Raw genomic sequence first — 19,392 nt, 5'->3', positions numbered from 1 at the left:
CCCCCGCTTTCAACAGGGCCACGCAGTAGAACTAAGCCACCACACAGTTAATACTACAACAGACAGCCAAGCCCCTGGGGACACTCTAAAGAAGGCGGCTTCGAACGTGCAAGAGATTACAGCATGAAATAGAGTGCATCGTTACGCTATTACAAAGCCCAATGTTCCAGTACCTGAATATAATGAGCAGATTTCTGCAGCCGCACTGCTCCTCACCCCCCCATGCTTTTCACCAGCACATCTAACTAGAAATGCAGCCTCTTAACCGCTTCACCTTGTCCTTGCTGCATAATGCATGGCCGATAGCCGCTGCCTTTGTGGCACAGTAGTGGCTCTTACAGGGATCTATGACAGAACGCCGCCAGCACACACGGAGCAGCCCAGAACCATTCATATTCGAGTGAACTGCAGGTGAACGTCGTAGACAATACACCCCAAAGCACCTGCAGTGTGCGTTTTAAAAACACACCCATGTAGCCTATTAACACACATACATCACAAGAACTGCAAAGCAGACGCAGTGTACTCACAGAGTGATATCGAGAAAGAGACGCAGGTGAAGAATTGCAGATCCCGTACGCCCGGTCCTCACTCCGTCCTGGGGGATTTAGTAGACAAAGCGCAGCAATGACATATTTAATGTTAATACGTTTTCTATACACCCTGTAGGATCCCCACTAATTGGCGAGTAGAAATTGGAAAAAAGGAGGGAGGTGAACTTGACAAGGCGGCATAGGTCTTCACGGGAGCGCCCCATGCCAGAATTCAAAAGAAAATGTCAATTGAAGTGTCGGCGGCGGCAGGCGATGCTGTGAACTGATGCTTCTGTGCGCAGGGGATACTGGGAGGTTTTCCCAATCCGTGCTGCAGCCAAACCTCAATCCATCACTGCCCAACGAACCAGGCGGCGGGAAGAGAGGTAAGAGAAGAACGCAGAATGCACTGCTCTAGGTGTGTAGCACACAGAGGCTACAGCTTAGCCTGGCTTCCGGTTGTCATACACGGAGGGCATATTCACCTTTAGACCTCAGTGCTCTCCTCATAGTTACCCGATGAGAAGCCCCTGTTTGGGGTGGTGTTTTTTTTGGGACTGGAACGCACAATGGTCCAGGGAACAAATGAAAAAACCACGCACAATCGCAAAGGGCGGTATATTACTTTTTGTAACAGACCGAGTACTACCCAAAGAGCAGTTGTTGGTAACATTCGTGGCAAATGGTGCATGATGTTTATCCATATTTGGTCATTAATAATGGCCAAACCTACCAATATTAACTGAAACGGGTCTGTTTTCACCCCGAAAAGCCCCATGTTAACAAGTTGGTGCAGAGCATTGCCTTATAGGTCAGGCCGAGCCTGGTATGGGATAAAATACCCCCTAATATATGTTATAAGGATATTGCAAAGCATAGGAGTTCGGTAACCAAATAAAGTATGAAGGCCAAGCTCCTTTATGACGTCCCAGAACTCGGAAAAGACTTGCGCTGTTCATGAACGGTTGGGGGTATTTTACTCATAACATACAGCCACACAATATAATTTGTTTTGATACCTGGCATCATGCTTAATCTAATTTGGGACATTGTACAGTTATTCACACAATCAATGAAAAATCTGGAAATATAAAAAAAAGGTTGTAATGGGTTGCAGAAAAATAGTTTAAGCCGCTAAATGTGTAAGCGTTTTGTGCTTTAAAATGGTTAATCCCCCTCACTAACGCGAGAGGGGGTTTAGATTCTGTTAAAGACAAGGAGGCGAGCATTATGCAATCATTCTTTACTTCTGACACCACAGCAGCAAAGAAAAACTTTTACAAATAAATAAGTTTCTTAAACCAAAACAGTACTTAAGCAATCCAAGGGAAGAATCCCCAAAACAACATGGAGGCCAGGTCATGCCCTACAGGTAACCAATAGGCAGAGACCCACCCCCATAAAAGCCCTTTCCTCAAACCCCAACTCCTCTTCTGCAGCTGCATTACGCCGGATGTCAACCCTGAAGAGTAAATGTTGTAGCGTGGAGACACGATCCATGACCCCCTCTGCAGACCTCGTACAGTACGGCATCTCAGGATGATGAAGATATCTTCTTGACTGGACCACCTCACCCTGAAGCTCTATGCAAAACAAAGGGTGGGTGGCAGTGGCGTAACGGGGGGTGGGGAGGGCCTTTGATTTAAAAAAAAGAAAATCAAAATATTTATATTTTTTTTAACCTTTCTTTTTTAATTCACTCTACCTTCATAAAGAAATTATTTCTGTTATCAGTCATTGAAGGAAACAATTTCTTTAAGAAGTCAGAGTGACTTAAAAGATGAAATCGGGCTTCCCTCAACCCCATGACATGTGTGTGTTTGTGAGTGTATGGTGAAAGGGTGTACACTTAAATGTATAGGTGCCTGCCTGTGTGTGTGTATGTTAATGTTAAAGTTATTTGTACCGCGCACTGTCACCCTCGGAGTGTTTCCCAGGTGCTCTGGCGGATCTGAAAATGGCGGGAGTGGGGTGGTTAATAGGGTGTAGTGGGAATAGATAAGTGAGAGTTTTGTGTTGTTGGCAGCTTCTGTTCGTTTTTCACCATTCGATGATCATGTGGTTTTCGGGTCAGTGCAACTTCCCAGTGTGCTGTTGTTGCTGAGTTATGTTTTGTTCGTTGTTGCAATGTGGTGAAGTATTGCGGATTGCGGTGCAGTGAAATGGTTTTAGGATGGTTTTTTTTTTCTGTTTGAGAAGTTCATGCGGAAAGTTGAGGTTTTAGAGTTGGTTTAGCAGGTTTTTTCTTACCTTTTTAACTTTGTGTTTCTGCGCTCAACATCTGTGATTGTCCTGTGTGCTTGGTGTTATATTTTGTCTGCCTAGTTGGCATGCATGCATGTTGGAGAGAGGCAGTTTCCTCTGTGTTACTCTAATGGTATGTGTATCTGGCGTCTCTGCCCTGGGTTGGCAATGTTTGGGTTCGAGGGTTCTGGTCACTCCCTGCCTGTCCCGTGGGGGATCCTTACCTACCTAGGTTTCCTGGACATAGGTTGTTGGGGTGTCCTCCCCCCCCCGCCCTCCGGTTAGGGAAGATTATTTTAGGGGTCATGGGTTACTCGTTGGGATTCTAGTTTCCCGCTGGGTGTATGCCTCTTAATCGTTTCCTTCTGGTTTAGGAGCAAAGAGCCACGTTTTAAGTAGTTTTCTGAATTCCAGATCCCTTGTGTTGCATATGTTTTTTGGTAGGTAATTCCAGGTTATTGTTGCCAGGTGAGAGAAAGATGATTCTTTGAATTTTCTTTTATTCTATGGTTTTGGTTCTACGCAAATGTTGTTGCTTTATCTGAGTGGTCTTGTCAGGTGGTAGGCAGTTATTTTCTCCTTTAGAAACTCTACTCCTTGGTCGTGGATTATTCTCTGCGTTATGCACATCATTTTGAACTTTATTCTCTGTTTTATTGGTAGCCAGTGTAGCATTTGCAGCGTTTGGGTAATGTGTTCTCTTCGTGGTAATTTGAGCAGGAGTCTGGCCACAGCGTTTTGGATGCGATGCAGTTTCTTTAATAGACGTTCAGGCATTCCTAGGTATAGGCTGTTGGCCTAGTCTATTCTGGAAATGAGTGCGATGATGGTGAGATTTTTGTGGGTGAAAGAGGAATGGTAGGATCCTTTTTACCGCGTGTAGGAGGAAGAAACATTTCTTGATTATAGCGTTTTACTTGTGGCTCAAGTGTTAGTTCGTTGTCCATCAAGAATCCCAGGTTCTTTACTATCGTTGATGGAGTCGGTGCCGTTCCTAGTTCCGTTGGCCCTGGGATGTAGTGATCGTTTTCCCTGCTTTTGGATATGATCATTATTTCTCTTTTGCCCGGGTTGAGTGAGGCTGTTGGTGTTCATCCAGCCGTAGGGTTCTTGTAGTCAGTCTTCCAGCATTGTTTCCTTCCTGTGTGTCTTGTATTTTGTAGACAATCTGTGTATTATCAGCCTAGTTATAGCATGTGGGGCCGTGTTTTTTAATTATCCTGATTATTGGCGTTGGGTATATGTTGGAAAAACAATGGGGATAAGGAGGATCCTTGTGGTACTCCACAGGTGGATTACCTTGGAGTGGATTGAAAGGTTTGATCTATATGGTTTATGTTCTGTTTAAGAAGGACTTAATCCATAGTAGGGCTAGGCCGGTGATTCCTATTTCTTCCAATCTCCAGATGAAGATATCATGGTTGACTGGGTCAAATGCTGCAGAGAGATCCAGAAGCATTAGAGCTGTTCTATTGTCGGAGTCTGCATTAGCCTTTAGATCGTACCAGATTGAGAGCAGTGCCATTTCCGTTCCCCTTATTGGTCTGAAGCCTACTTGTGCTTGATCCAGCAGTAGGTGTTCTTCTATAAATTCTTGTGTTATTCAATAGATTTAGGTTCGCTGGGTACGGGATGTTTGAGATGAGTCGGTAGTTGAAGAGGTCCTCCACGTTTCCTGCTGTGTCCCTGAGGAGTAGCTTGATGTATGCCGATTTGAATGATCTCAGTAATTTCCCTGTTGAAAAGGGGTTTGTAGCATTCCATGGGTGTTCCTTGTGTGAGGATTGGTTTGTGTATGTCCGGGGGTAGGATCTATGGGGGAGTCAGCCTTGTTGCTATTGCTTACCATATTGACGAATGTCTCCGCTGATATTCGAGGAAAGCTTCAGAATTTGTTCTGGCGATCCTCAGGTGGCTGGGTAGGTTGCATGTTGTAGTTGCTTGGTCTATGTATGATCTGTAGGATGGCGTTGATTGTGTTTTTAAGTGGTCTGCAAGGTCATTGCATAATTTCAGTGAAGGTATCGGTGTGTTGTTGCAGCCAGGGTGGTTTTTCATTTCGTTTATAAACAGTTTTTTTTGGGTGTTTGCAGCTTTGGTGATTCTTTTGTCTTAATATATCTTTTCAGCCTTATGGATTTCCTTTTTGTACCAGTTCAAGCGTCCTGGTTTTTCTTTTTATGGAGCTGAGTAGCGGGTAGACCATTTTGCTGTTGCTCTCTTGCGCGATGGGGTGAAAGGTTTTTACTTGGAGATCTCGTCTATTGTTCTGGTGATCCATGTGTGCAGTAGTTCTGTGTTTTAAAAAAAAAAATTCTGTCAAGGTCAACTTCATCCAGAGTCGTTGCCGGTGATTTGTTGATTTCAAGTAGTTCTACAAAGTTGCTGTTTTTGATGGTCCTCCAGTTTCTCTGCACGATAGTTGGCAGTTTGTTGGGTTGTTTGGCTGTTAATGTGGCTGGTGTGTTTACGAAGGGGATGATGAAGTGGTCGCGCCAGAGGATCTGTATTGTTGGTGTCGTGATAAGGATTTTGTTGGTAAAGATTGCATCTAGTGTATATCCCGCCGCGTGAGTTGCTCCTTTGACTAGTTGATGTAATTTCATTGTCTTCAGTTGTTTGGCTAGTGATTTGTGTGTTAGCGGTTTCTCCGTCAAATCAGATGTTGAAGTCTCCAAGGATTATCAGGTGTTCCTGCTCTATGGCTAGGTTGATGATGGCTTGAGTGAAGGCGTTCACGAAGGTTGCATCGTATGTCGGTGGTCTGTATACCAGGATGAATTTGAGGTTTGTTTTTGGGTTCACTGTTGGGTCGAAGGATTAGGGATTCAGTTTTCGATGCCTAGTGGTTTTTCAGTTTTCAGGTGTTCTTTGTATGCCATCACCAGTACTCCTCCCCTTTTGTGCTTGTGAGCACTTGAAGTTATCAGGGAGACAGTAATGGAGTGTAATTTTGTAATTGTCATCTAGCCATGTTTCAGTTATGAATGAGATGAATAAGATGTCGATACCTATGTCGCACGGGAGATTGTAAATCTTGGACATTGATCTAGCATTGATTAGGTTGCAACGGATCTTTTTGATGTGGTTAGGTTTGTTTTCTGATCCTTGTTTTGTGAGTGCTTCTGTGTTGTTGTCGTAGATTGGCTGGTGATCCATGAAGTCTGTTTCGTCATTGAGGCGGTCTGTTAGATGGATGGTTGGGTTGATTCATTCTTTCTATGTTTTGATGCGGTTGCTGGCTGAGCCCTTGTGTTTGTGATTTCCAGAGTGAGGGCTTTGGTTCCATACCTCTCTATTCTGGGGTCCTCTGTTCTTTTTGTGCAGGGTTACAGTTTGTTCTCAGCATGTCTGGACCTGTCGGTGGCATTGAGTGTCGAGGTGCTGCGGTTGAGGCGGGGTATGGTGTAGGATGGAGGGATTTTTCTCTTCTCATGATGTTGTTCTTTTGGCCTTAGTGTGTGTTGGGGTGCGTTCTGTATTCGTGACAGTTTCTACTGGAGAAGGGCGAGGGTGTGAATCTGTTAGGTTTGGTCCTTGTTCCGATTCTCTTTGGTGGCGTCCAACTCTGTGTCAGGGCATTTGTGGTCCTTGGTAGTAGGATGTTTAGGGTTTTGAGGTTACAGGGGCGGTAGCCCGCCTGTAGGGCCTTGTGTGGTTTGGTTGGTTTCGACTCTTTTCCTCATTTGATGTGATAGCTGGATGCCCTCTATGGGTGGTTGTCCACTTAGTGGGTTAGGTTCTGGTGTTCCTCTATCGATCGATGGACGGTCTAAGCGGGATACTACAGGTTGAAAGAGGGCTGCACAGTTGGATATGGGAAGTGAGTGAGTGGTTCCTAGTTAACTTGGGTAACCTGGCTATCGTTACTTGCTTTCATTGGTTGCTGGGTGTTCCGAAGTGGAGGGCGGGTCTAGGATTCGCTGATGGCAGGCATTCGCTGATGACACACCTAGATTTGAGATTCCTAGATAATTGGAGAAAAGGTCTAGGTTTCACAAACTGGTAGACAAAAGGCGAGCACACCTAGATGTGAGATTTCTATACACTTAAATGTATAGTTGGCTGCCTCTGGTTGTATGGTGACAGGGTGCACACTTAAATACATAGGCGGCTGCCTGGGTGTGCCTATATGGTGAAAGAGTGCACACTTAAATGTATGGGTGGCTGCTAGGGTTGTAACGGTATTACGGTATACTGTTACCGTGAACCACTTAATTGAACAATAATAACCGTCACATTGTTTATACCGGTATACCGTTCATACCGTTAAGTGTGCTTTTCAATCTGATTTGGAAAGGCTGCAGTAAGCAAGTTCTGCGCAGTCTTGGTCTTGCACTGTTGGATGTGCCGTCTGCCAAGTAGTTTCAGTTTGAGCAGTTTTTAATGCCATTCCATAAACCACACGTGCCTGACACAAAATCAACATGTTAGCAATAGGAAGAATAAATACAGTGCCAAGAAGGAAAGGGGTTTACTTTTTTTATTTACATTTTTTTTTAAAGCGCTCATACAGCCCCAGGGCATCGAGGCGCTGTTAAAGAAATTGGTTTTGTTTATTTTGTTGCGTAATTGTTTTTGTCTTAGTTGCGTATTTATAACGTGCTTAAACACCCAGAGGTTTCTAAGCGCGGACCCAGGGATCGAACCTGTGTTGCTTTGTGTCGTCTTGCTTCCAAGGCACGCACGTTGCCGCTGAGCTATCCTCCCGGGACTTTGGGTTGGCGGCTTTGGGGTTTATATATTTATAATGGATAATGTTTTCTAAACATATGACAATGGCGGATTTCCCTGGTTCTATCATTGAATGTACATATAATAAGTCACACTGCGAAATTTAATCATCTCTGTGGGTATTCCCTGCTGCCATACCAAAGGGTAACATGTCCGTGATTACTGAACACCTTTTGGACCAGAAGTAAACTAAAGGCTGTAACGTAAAGAGAGAGTGCGTGTGCGTGTGTGTGTGTATGCGCACAAGCGTATACTACCATCAGACTCCATTGATCTGTGGCATGCAGATTATCAATATGGCAACATGTTCATCTTCACCAGTAGCCAGTGGGGGAGCTAAAAGCCTAAATGACCACTTACGAAAAGCTATTCAGTTTGCTTTGCCAGTCGCAGCAGGGCCCCACCTCCCCCTCCTCTCCACACGTGCGTTTGTGTTTGGTGCAAGCAAGGGGTGGCATTTCAGTGGAAAGTATGTTGAAAAGCCCAATTCTGGCCCTGGGTGCATGGTTTTGTTTGTGATGATAAATCTGACAATTTATGACCTTTTAGAAAATATTTGTTAAGATTAGTTAACTCCACCTGCTATACCGCGATAACCATGATATACCGTCATTTGGCAAGAAGGTTATTGTACCATCATAAAACTAATACCGTGACACCCCTAGTGGCTGCCTGTGCCTATATGGTGAAAGGGAAACCACTTAAATGTATGGATGGCTGGGTGTGCGTGTCTGTATATGGTGAATGGTGTGTGTGCTTGTGTACAGGGGTGCAACAAAACCTACATTTCGGGGTGGCTAACCCTTCAAATATTGGGAGAGGCGCTAACTTCACGGGCAGTAGGGGAGGGGCAAACTTATTTGTGTAGGGGCATCTAACTTCTTTACGCATTTTAACGAGACTATGCTAGTGCAGCTTCAATGTTTCAAGCAGTCTCTCCTTTAAGTCTGAAAGCACCCACTTATGGACTTCTGTGAGAATGAGCGGTCTCCTGTTCCCTCTCTACCGTTCCAATCGCTCCCCTGGTATGTAAGTACCTAACCCACATCACGATTTCAATTGCCTAAAAAGTTATGCATTTGAATGCAGGTGCTAACATTGAAATGCTTTACGTTAGTAATTGCTGGGCCTTAGTTAACAGCGAAACCCAGGTGCCGTTTAACATGTGTCCTGTTCTGTCCGGCAACTGCTCTGTATGTCAGCCAGGTCGAGTCAACATAGCCCAAAATTTGAGGGATGGGGGGAGCACTGAAGCCCAGTCAGCTCAATAGTGTTGTGCCACTACTTGTGTTTACTTCCTTGATTACTTATTGGTAATGGTCATTACTCCTAGCCCTCTTCTTCCTCACCCAGTGCTTGTGTATGAGGCAGCCTGCCTCATACACAAGTACTGGGATGAGGTGGAGGTACATGGAGTTAATGCCTGACCTAGCTACCTGTAATCTTCATTAATCCTAGTCCCACTCTTCCTCATCCCAATACTTACCTATGAGGCAAGGAGCCTCATTTGTAAGCACTAGGACAAGGAAGAGGAATGAGGAGGGAATTCTGGGTCAAGGAGCTGATTTTGGAGGTTGGGGTAGGGCGTGGGTGGGAGAGGTGATGTGTGGGGAGCTGGATTGTGCGATAAATCATAATGGTTTTCCATGTCCCGGCTAAGCAGGCATGATATGTGGGATTAGTGGCTAGAGAGGCATTTGGGTGCTGCCAGTCTAGCCGTTTCTTACTGCGGCATTGTATATTTTTGTGGGCCTCTGTGATAAAAGAACCATAAGTGTTACTGCTTCGACTGGCATTTTGGTGCAACCAGTCTTGGTATGTCTAAATGTGGCCTGGCATGCTTAACTGTAATATGTTATTACGTGTCTACACTGGTCTATATTGTGCAGCCAGTTGGACATGTTTTCATTGTGGCATGGCATTTTAAATAGCAAAGCAGTAATGTTCCTGTGCACTGTTGATGACTTGCGTGTATTGGATTTGTGATTGGTGTTACCCTACAAAACAATTGCAAACACTCTGGGTTTTTAGCCCATTTGTCTCTGAAAGTGTGCTAGTACATTGCATTAAAACACATCTTTCTCCTAGTGCAGTGTGCGGTATGCCCCTGCAGCAGCACGTTCATGCGTATTGCGCAAGCATGGTAATCTAGGCCGGCCCAGAGTGTGGCGTGACCCGTGATTTGTTGCTGAGTTGGGGGGACAAGAGAGGCCCGCAGCATGGCTTGCAGGGGAGGGCCCCAAATGTTGTTACGCCACTGGTGGGTGGGATAATACCCGCCTCCTTGTCTTTAATAGAATCTAAACCCCCTCTCACGTTAGTGAAGGGGACTAACCATTCTATGTCAAGACAGGAGGCTTCATAGTATGCAAGTTTAAAGCCCTTGCATCACATTAACTGCAACATGATCAATACGTTTGTGGTAAAATGTTTTGAATGTGGACTCACTGTACCAACCAGCTGCCTTCAAAATGTGTTCCGGACTACCCCCGAGGAAAGCTGCTTTAGAAGCCATAGCCCCCCTAACCGAATGGTTACCGAAAGAGGAAGCTTCACCCCCTGTTTCCTTCATAACCCACTTAACCCACCTGGCTAACGTGGCTGGGGACACAGGTTTATGGGATTTTCTCTAAGAAATGAGCAGCTAAGAGGTTTTAGGAGGACGAAACCCCTCTGTCTTTAACTCAAAACATTTTAAACATTGTACCACACACAGCTTTAGAGCCTCTGGAAAAGCAGGGTATGAAATGGAGGAAATCAAACACTTAGTTCTCCTGGAAACAAAGACTGTAACCCCTTGCAGGGTGAACAACTTGTTATCAACATCCAGTGCCCCAATATCTGAAACCCTCTTAATGCAAATATGGCATAACAACATGGCTAACTTGGAGAAAAGTTGCTGCAAGTCATTTCCTCATTATGGGCCAAGAGTGAAACAAATCCAGCACCAGATTAACATCCCATAAAACAGAATACTTGGCCTTGGGTGGAACCTTGATGCACCTAGATTTGAAGGCCTTGCACACCAAGAAGTGTCTACCCACAGGTTCCCCTTTTACTAACCCATGTCCAGCTGAAATGGCTGACCTGAACCCATTGATATAGTCCTGTATGCCTTGCCCTCCTTAAATAATTCCACTAGGAAATTAACCACTTCTACTGGAAGGGCAGAAACGGGATCGAAGTGTTGAGCCACACACCAGCAAACCCAGCGATTCCATGCTGAAGATTAACTCCACTTGGTAGAAGCTGTCTAGGAGTCCTTGATAATACATATAGTCCTGTGAAAGTCCCTGGAAGCACCAGGAAGAGCTGAAATCTTCCAAACCATAAGGGAGAGATGCCGCTAAAGGACCAGCTTGTGAGGGAGACCTGACAGGTTCGTCAGAAGCCGAGGGAGAAGAGGAATAGCCACCGCCAACTCCAATAGGGCTAGAAACCAAACCGAAGAAGAGGGCCAAAAGGGAGTTACCAACACCAGCGTCGCTGCCTGTCTGCGCACTTGAACTAGGACCCTGGCTATCATGGCAAAAGGGGGGGGAAGGTGTAGGAAAGGGGGACCAACCAATCCTGGAGGAAAGCGTCAGTTGCTACCGCACTGGGATCTGGTCTCCAACTGTAGAACCAGGGAACCTGACAGTTGTCAGGAGGCAAAAAGATCACTTGAATCGGACCACAGAGAGACACGATCTTGGCAAATAGAGCTTTGTCCAACATCCAGTCGCTCCTGCCCAGGAGGTGTCTTGAATTCCAGTCTGCTACTGCATTGTTGACCCCTGGAAGATACTCCGCTTTAAATGCAATGTCCCGCTCTAGGCAAAAATGCCAGAACTCCCTAGCCAAATCTGCTAGTGCGCTGGACGTAGCCCCCCCCCCTCAGATGGTTTATGTATCGAACTGCTGAAATATTGTCCATCCGAAGAAGGATACAGCAATTCCCCTGATCCTTGAGAAGACTCTTGACTACAAAGGAGCCTGCTAACAACTGCAGACAGTTGATATGCAGCCTCTTCTCTAAACTGTAACACTTTCCAGCCCATGGACACCTGTCCTATCCTGGCACCCCATCCCGCTCTGCTGGCATCGGACTCCAGAATGACATCCAGAGTTGGCCCAAAAATCACTCTGCCATTCCAGATATCCATGTGCCTGAGCCACCAAAGGAGTTCCATCCTGGCCTCAGGAGACCGAACCACTAACTGAGAGTAAGATACACTTCTGCGGGATGTTTGCCCTTGAGGCGTTGTAATGCCCTGTAATGGAAGGGAGCCGGAAAAATGGCTTGAATGGAGGCTGACAACATCCCCGCAACCCTGGCTAGCTGTCGAGGGAGACCCTCCCTTCCTTGAGGAGGTGGCGGATTTCCTTCCGTGTTTTGGAGAGTCTGCAGTCTGGAAGGTGAATGATGCACTGCTTGGAATCTATATTGAAGCCCAGAAACTGGATACTTTGTGTCGGCTGGAATACGTACTTCATCGCATTTATAACAAAGCCTAATGCTTGTAACAGAGAAACTGTTAAACCCAGATGGGTCGGAAGATTCTGAAAACTAGAAGGAGCATGTCGTCCAGGTAAATTATTATACAAATCTTTGGACCTGAGGCGAGCCATCCCCGGCTTCATTCGTTTGGTGAAGCACCAGGGGGGCTATTGATTTTATTTTATCAATAACCATGATGTATCAACAGTTACATATCAGTATAATAACTCAAATGCAACTCAATCCGAAGAATTCAGAGGCAATAAGCACAGGAAAAACAGCATTAACAATGAAAGAAATATCCACAGGTAATTTGAATGTCAAACAAAACTTTGTTAGAATATCATCAAAAGTATAAATAATGCAAACACAAGACACTAGACACGACAAACCTCAACCCCCCTACCTTACATCCCACCCCATCTTAAAGAGCGATACATAATCAAACCTGCTCTGGCAGAGTATCAAGCATAAAACTCATTAAATACACTCCATTGTTCATTATAAGCTTCTTCTCTATGCCATTTACCAAATGTAATCTTCTCAAAGCGTGAAAGGAGCTGCACATGTACTAGCCATTCTTCAACACATGGCTTTTTCCTTGTTTTCCAGGCACGTAATATTTGTCTAGTAGCCACCAGAAGAACTTTATTGACCCAACACAACATCACATAATCAAGGTGCCGAACACAACATGGGGATTTCAGAATTACGGCTAATGGCGTTCTTGGAAAGACAATTCCATGTCAATCCTATCTAAGACATCGGGCCTCATTACGACCCTGGCGGTCCGGAAATAACGGTGGCGGTAAACCCGCCGCCACCGTTGTTTCCGGACCGCCTGATCCCGACCCCTGCAGGCGGGAAGTGATGTTCCCGCCAGGTCTGACCTGGCGGGTTTAACACCTCCCGCATGCAGGCGGACGAGGAAACACCGGCAGCATTACGAGATGCTGCCGGTGTTTCCATGATCCCGATTCCCATCGAGTCCCATAGGACTCAATGGGAATGGGGATTTACACCATTCCGCCTCCGTGATTCCCGGAAAACCGGGGTTGTAATGCCCCGGTAATTCCGGGAATCACGGAGGCGGAATGGTAATACGAGTCCGGCGGTAACCAGGCGGTTTTACCGCCGCGGTTACCGCCGGACTCGTAATGAGGCCCATCATCCCAAAAACCCTTTACTTTTGTACAATTCCACAACATATGCAACATGGTGCCCTTTTCCTTCAAACAACCCCAACACTTATCACTTAGTCCAAACCTACTCATTCTATCAGGAGTCCAAAAAATACGCCCCAAAATCCTCTGCTGGATATAGCGTAGATTCAGGTCAGCTTTCGCCTTAATTGGAACCTTCCACATGCTTTCCCATTCTTTCATTGATATAACCACTCCCAATTCATCAGACCATGCAAGTCTCAAATTATCCCATGACACCACTGAATGATTCTCAACCGGGAAACGTTTCCAAAATCTTGATACCTTATGGGGAGCAACCATAAGAAAAATCACCCCTCTCAGGCCTCTGTATTAGGTGTGGCCAGCATTTGTAGCCTTTCGGACATCAACGACGTCAACAAATCATACCTTCTTAGCTCCCGTTTTTGTAAACCAAATTTACTCTGTAAAAATTCAAAAGTTGGCATGCCTCCATCACACCAAATATCTTCCACCAGTAATATGCCCCTATTGAACCAACATCTTATTTGAAATCCTGGATTCTGCCAGATGGAGGCCTCCTTGTACATATACAATCCCTGCCCACCACCCGATATCAGCGAGGTGATAGCATCCTTAGTGGCAACGACCGCTTGCAAGTTAACTACTTGCCTACGTACTTTACCAAAAGAGTACAAACTTTGAATACGAAACGGCCTCATTATGTATTATTCAATCCGAGCCCAAAGTGGAACCCCTAGCCCATTCATGGAGAAATAAGTAACCCAGTAACTGCCAAGTGCGAGACCTCACTATATTTAGAGGGTACTTTCTGGAAGACGATCTTGCACCTGCCACAATGCTTTCCAGTGCAACTGATAAGCCACAAGCTAGGACTAAGATAATTATATGCAACCATAGAGTGAAATACATTAGTACTCTAGCATAAGACACTACTACAGGATTCTGTAATTCAATTTGACATCCTGAGATGTAAACTGACTAATTCCTCAGAATGGATTTTAGATCAATGGATCAAGCATTGCTCAGAATTGCTCTTAGATGCAAGAATAACAAATTGGCTTCTAATGAATAGCTCTGAAGCTGCTTAATTTTTTAAAAAAAAAAATCTGGATGCGTGACTGGATTCAAACTCGATATGAAAAATCATACAAACTTTACTCACTTGTATCCACAGAAATCAAAGCACTAGATACATTATCAAGCTATCTGAGCAAATTTCCGAGTCAATACATCCGAACCCTGTGTATGAGATTCAGGTTCAATCTATTTCATACCAAGGAAATATTGGTATCTCGGAAACTAATACATCATGCTGATTGTGCAATGGGCCAAATGAAACCCTCAAGCATGTGATCCTGTCTTGCCCGCAGCTAAGGGCCTTGAACTAACTATTTGGGCACTTTCATGAAAGACCTTTGCTCAATGGATATTGACAGTTGGTGGCTCAAACTGTGTGAGAGGAACAGTCTGCTCTTGATTTTTGCTCTAACCAAAATGTTGCAGGAAATCTTTGAAGCACCTGCATGGGTAGAAAAACTCAACACAGTGGCATACTATATGACAAAAGTATCAGAGCAACAAGGGGACTTGAGAGAAGTAACAACGTATGCTCCAACCATAAACCTTCCATGTTTGAATCATGCTCGCCTATTCCATCCTAATGCATTTTTCTTTGCCTGCTAACTCTACGTACCAGCATAATTTCACTCTTTTGTTCCTATTGTGACCTCATGACTGTCGATCGATTTGGTAGGACACACCCTGCTGTTTTCTTTTTATTGTTTTATTCTGTTTATGTGGCAAAGGTTTGAAACAAACCATAAGCTGAAATAATTTTTTAAAAAAACAATTGTAACATGCAGCTAGAGTCTTGTTCTCACATGTTAAACTCCTGCAGTGCACACAAGAATCACTATCACAAGCAAGTTACTTATTTAAAGGGCTGTAAAGTGTCACACACATTTTAGAAGAAAGGAATTTGAAAAGCTAGTCATGGCTTCAGTGGCATATTTTACTCACTAAAGCAGATTCTGTTTTTAAATACCCTACATTCAACTTCCCAGAAATCTTTCCTAGCATAAGAAAGCGATGGTGGCACTTGCATAAAAGTCCACAAAAGGAATGAAGTATGAGTGCATGTCTAACACATTCATTTGTTTCATTGCCACATAAGATGTGTGAGGAAGCCGGGATAGGCTGGATCGAGTACCAGAGTGAGTGACCCACAACCTTCTTTACTGCTACTTTACGCCATGTGGAACGCCACACTGTCTCACCAGGGTTTTGGGCTTAACAGCCCCTTATATGATTTGAGTATTTTGAAGCGTTTGAATATGGAACTTGTGATTTTTATCCCACCTTAACAGCAAGTATGCGTGGAAACGTTTAGATTAGGCAACTAAGCCGGATATAGAGATATAGGAAGCAATCCTATCAAGTATTACAATGTGAAGGGTCCACAAGTGTTTGAAGACTCATGGAAATAGGATTAGCCTTGAAGGATTTATGAGGGTCGCAACACGTGTTGGCTGTCCAATAAAACACCCAATGTATAATTAGAGGTATTGGTGCTGTCTGATCAAAAAACTGTATTGACAGCATGAAGTATCGGGTGCAGGAGAAGGTGGTCTGTTTTGATACAATACTTACCTCTTTGCTGTGTATTCCTGGAATGGCTCACAAGAGTTGCAAAATGCCTTTAAAATAATGCTACATTTTTATGCCCCATCTTTTTAACTTTAGCAAATGATGTTAAATGTGTGGTCATTGCGCGTTTCACACTCTGTGCTTTGTCAGGGCCATTAAGCATTATCATTTGAATACACTATGAAAAGTAGCTTCTAAATGTTCACAACAGTGACACTACATGGTCTCTAGATGACCCATATTTCGGATAAATTAGGGAAATGCTGAAGCTATAACTTGATCCACGTGACATTATGAATCAGAAAAAAATAAATTCATGAATGCACCAAACACAAAGAGTTAATATAATCGCCGTCATTGCCAACTTCAGTAGATGAAAGGTTTTAAGTTATTTGATGGGGGGGAAATTTCATTTGCATCTCCCATTGGTGAGACCATGCTGTGATCACCTTTTACAAATATGCTTTCCCCAGAAAATATCCTCGACATACACCGGGGTGAGTAGGAATGGTCTCAAGACCAGTTCAATACTAACGCCTCTGATAGGGCTGCATTATTTTAACACTATGACATCATTTAAGGACCAGGCAGTCTGTATGTACACCTGGTCCTTAGTCACCAAGAGCGGTGGGATAAACAAAACCACTCATCTAAAGGGCTGATCGTTTTTCTAGTTCCTTTGCTAAGCAGGTCATGTTGAATCTGTTGAATTTTTATGAGCAAAAAGTGCTTGCAGGGAAACGGATTCCCTAGTGCCACACCTCATTCAAATAGACTAAAATGGTGCAATGCCGTCAGTTGTATCATAGGGCCCGTCTCTAAGGCCTGCTCCCTTTCACAAATAGGGGAGGGGACCTCAAATGGGGAACCCGCACAGAGGTCCTCTAGTCAGTGTCTACATCTCGTCAGACATGCCCTGGATATATCTATGTATATTGAGAATCGGGAGATAGATGGCTGTGCACTCACTGAAACGTGGTGGCATGATGCAGCAGGGCCAACAATTGTGCTGGCCATTCCCCCTGGCTATGGTATGCTATGGCAGGACAGACTGAAGGGAAAGGGAGGTGGAGTCGCCTTTAATTTTAAATCTGATCTGGATGTTTGGGAGGTTACATCCCCGGGTATTGAAGGGTGCAACACCATTCACTTAAAATTGGTGCAGATGCAGAAACCACTTATAACCTGGGTCTGGTCTGTAGACCCCCCCTACTTCCATGCCTAGTTTTGCTACGCAAATGTGTCTCACTCTCCTCTCCATTTTAAAACACAACACAAAAGCCCTGGTCTTGGGAATTTTAATCTCTGGTTGGGAAATAATGATCCCCAGGCTGGAATTTTGGAAAACTCCCTAGAAAATCTGGGTTTTGAACAATTTATTCGATTACCTACACCGAAGGGAACACTCTGGACTGGGTTGGCAGACACAAGGTCACTACCAAGGATATGGTGGTTGCGCCTTGTCCCTGGCCGGACCACTTCTTTGTACATTTTACTATACTGTGTGATAGGATTGTGTGGAAGAAGGAGGCAAAGAAAGTAATAATGACTAGGAGGAATATTAAGAAGCTCACTCCTGAAGCAATGACACCCTGGCTACTGCCGGTAGCAGAGAAGGGGTCTAAGCTTACCTTGGTGGAAGACATTGCATGGGCCTATCAGCAATATGTAAATGAGGCTACCAAACTGCTAGCCTCTCTTAAAACAAAGCAAATAGTGGACAGAAGGGGGAACCTCTGACTCACAGCAGAGCTGCAAAGACTTAAGTCCATTAAAACAAAGTGTTTTATACATGGAGAACATCTCAGGATGCCCAGGAATGGGAGAGCCACAAAGGGGCTGCAATAAAGTTTAAAGAAGCTGTCATAGCAGGAAAAAAAGGTTTTTGACACCAGGATTATCAAAGCGCAATTTGAATCTAAGGAACTCTTTAAGATTCTGAGAGAGTTAGAGTATGCTGGCTCTAGTAAGCCTGATACTGTCAGGAGGGATTCTGTCTGGTGCACCTCCATCCAGAACGCTATTCTTGGAAAGCTTAGTCAAATTAAAGAGAAGATTGAGAAAAGCCAAAAGATTAGTGGATTCAGAAAAGAAGATGTAGGTGAAACTGCCTGTATGCCCAGGATGATAAAAGAGCAATTCAACTTCAGCCCTATTACAGAAGACGACCGTGCTCTGATTATTGACAAACATAAACCCACAAGCTGCAGAGGGGATCTTTGCCATGCTATTTTATTAAGGCATGTACCCCCTATGTTGATTGCCTCACTTTGTAAGTTAGTCAATTCATCAGTTAAAGAGAATTTGATGCCGGGCATCCTTAAGAATCCGTGGATTACTCCTCGGCTAAAAAAACAGGCGTGTGTCCAGAAATGGCATACTGACATACAGCATACCTCAGGGGGCCTGCTTATCACCCTCCCTTTATAATATATTTACAGTGCCTTTCTTTAATCTGTTGGAAGAACATGGAGTTGCCTTTACAAATTATGCAGATGACACTCAGTGTCATCCCATTATCAGGCAATCATCATGATGAAAAAAGAATCAACAAGATCTTTGATCTTATACAAAACTGGATGATAAACAATGGCGAAGACTGAGTTAATGGTGATCGGCACGACAGCGAGAATCTGTAAATTGGGATCAGATTATTGCCATTTTCAATATGCAGGGTGTGATAACCTTTGAGGTCTATTTAGACCAAAATTTTAATATGAAGGCGCATGTGAGCAGATTACCGCATATTATATCAAACTGTTGGCGCATCTTCGCCCTTATATTTCTCAAGCAAACTGCAAAACCATAGCAAGAGCTAATATGGGGTCCAAAATGGACTACTGTAGTAGCTTGCTAGTTGGTATATCCAAATAAAAATGCACCATACTACAAACACTGCAAAATAGTGTGGTAAGAATAATTTTGAGTCTCAATAGGAGAGACCACGTGTCTGAGGGTAGACGCAATCTACATTGGTTGCCAGTAGAGTCAAGAATTGAATTTCGCCTCTTACTTATTACTCGTTAAGTGTCTGATGGGCTCAAGGCCCTCACATATCTGAGTGAGGTACTGATTAACAAATCCAGTACCAGGTGCCTGAGATCCAATAATATGAACAAACTTAAAGTTCCATTCTGCAAATTGTCAGTAGGGAAGAATTGCAACTTTTCGTTGACCGCTCCTAGAGCATGGAAAGCCATTCCACCGGATTTCAGGGAAACTAAGTTCACTACTGAGTTCCGTAAAAAGCTTAAGACTTTCTTGTTCAGATAGACTCTGTTAAACCTAGTTGTGATAGCTCACCTGATCTGTCAAGTTTGTTGTATGTATTGCTGTTTTGTCTTGACTTTGTTGGTGCCCGTAAGCCCCAGGGTCATTTGGGGCACCTTATAAATTCATTAAGCATTCCTACCATAGATGCTAAAATCACTCTCCCAGGACCAACTGTCCATTCAGTCAGCTCCACAAACAAATTAGAGTCCCAAATCTCTACCATCCTCAACATACTAACTCCAAGTTCTTCTGATATGTTCTCTACTCAGACTGCCTTCTGCCAACAAATCCTTCA

General features: G+C 44.2%; 1 protein-coding gene across 5 annotated transcripts in view; it reads right to left on the bottom strand.

The window, feature by feature from the left end:
- Positions 1 to 19,392, bottom strand: part of TTC39B (tetratricopeptide repeat domain 39B) — a 906,668-nt gene that overhangs the window by 390,864 nt on the left and 496,412 nt on the right. The window contains exon 1 of one of the 5 annotated variants that reach the window (XM_069626055.1): positions 531 to 818. The exons of the other annotated variants lie outside the window; for them this stretch is intronic. The gene's annotated coding sequence lies outside the window, so the exon portion shown is untranslated. Of the gene's footprint in view, positions 1 to 530; positions 819 to 19,392 lie in introns of those variants that run through there. 5 annotated transcript variants of the gene reach the window in all.

This window comes from Ambystoma mexicanum, chromosome 6p, assembly GCF_040938575.1.
Source record: "Ambystoma mexicanum isolate Mex_15411 chromosome 6p, UKY_AmexF1_1, whole genome shotgun sequence".
Lineage (NCBI taxonomy): Eukaryota > Metazoa > Chordata > Amphibia > Caudata > Ambystomatidae > Ambystoma > Ambystoma mexicanum.
The sequence above is the reverse complement of the archived record's forward strand: the minus strand, read 5'-3'. Positions and strand labels throughout refer to the sequence as shown.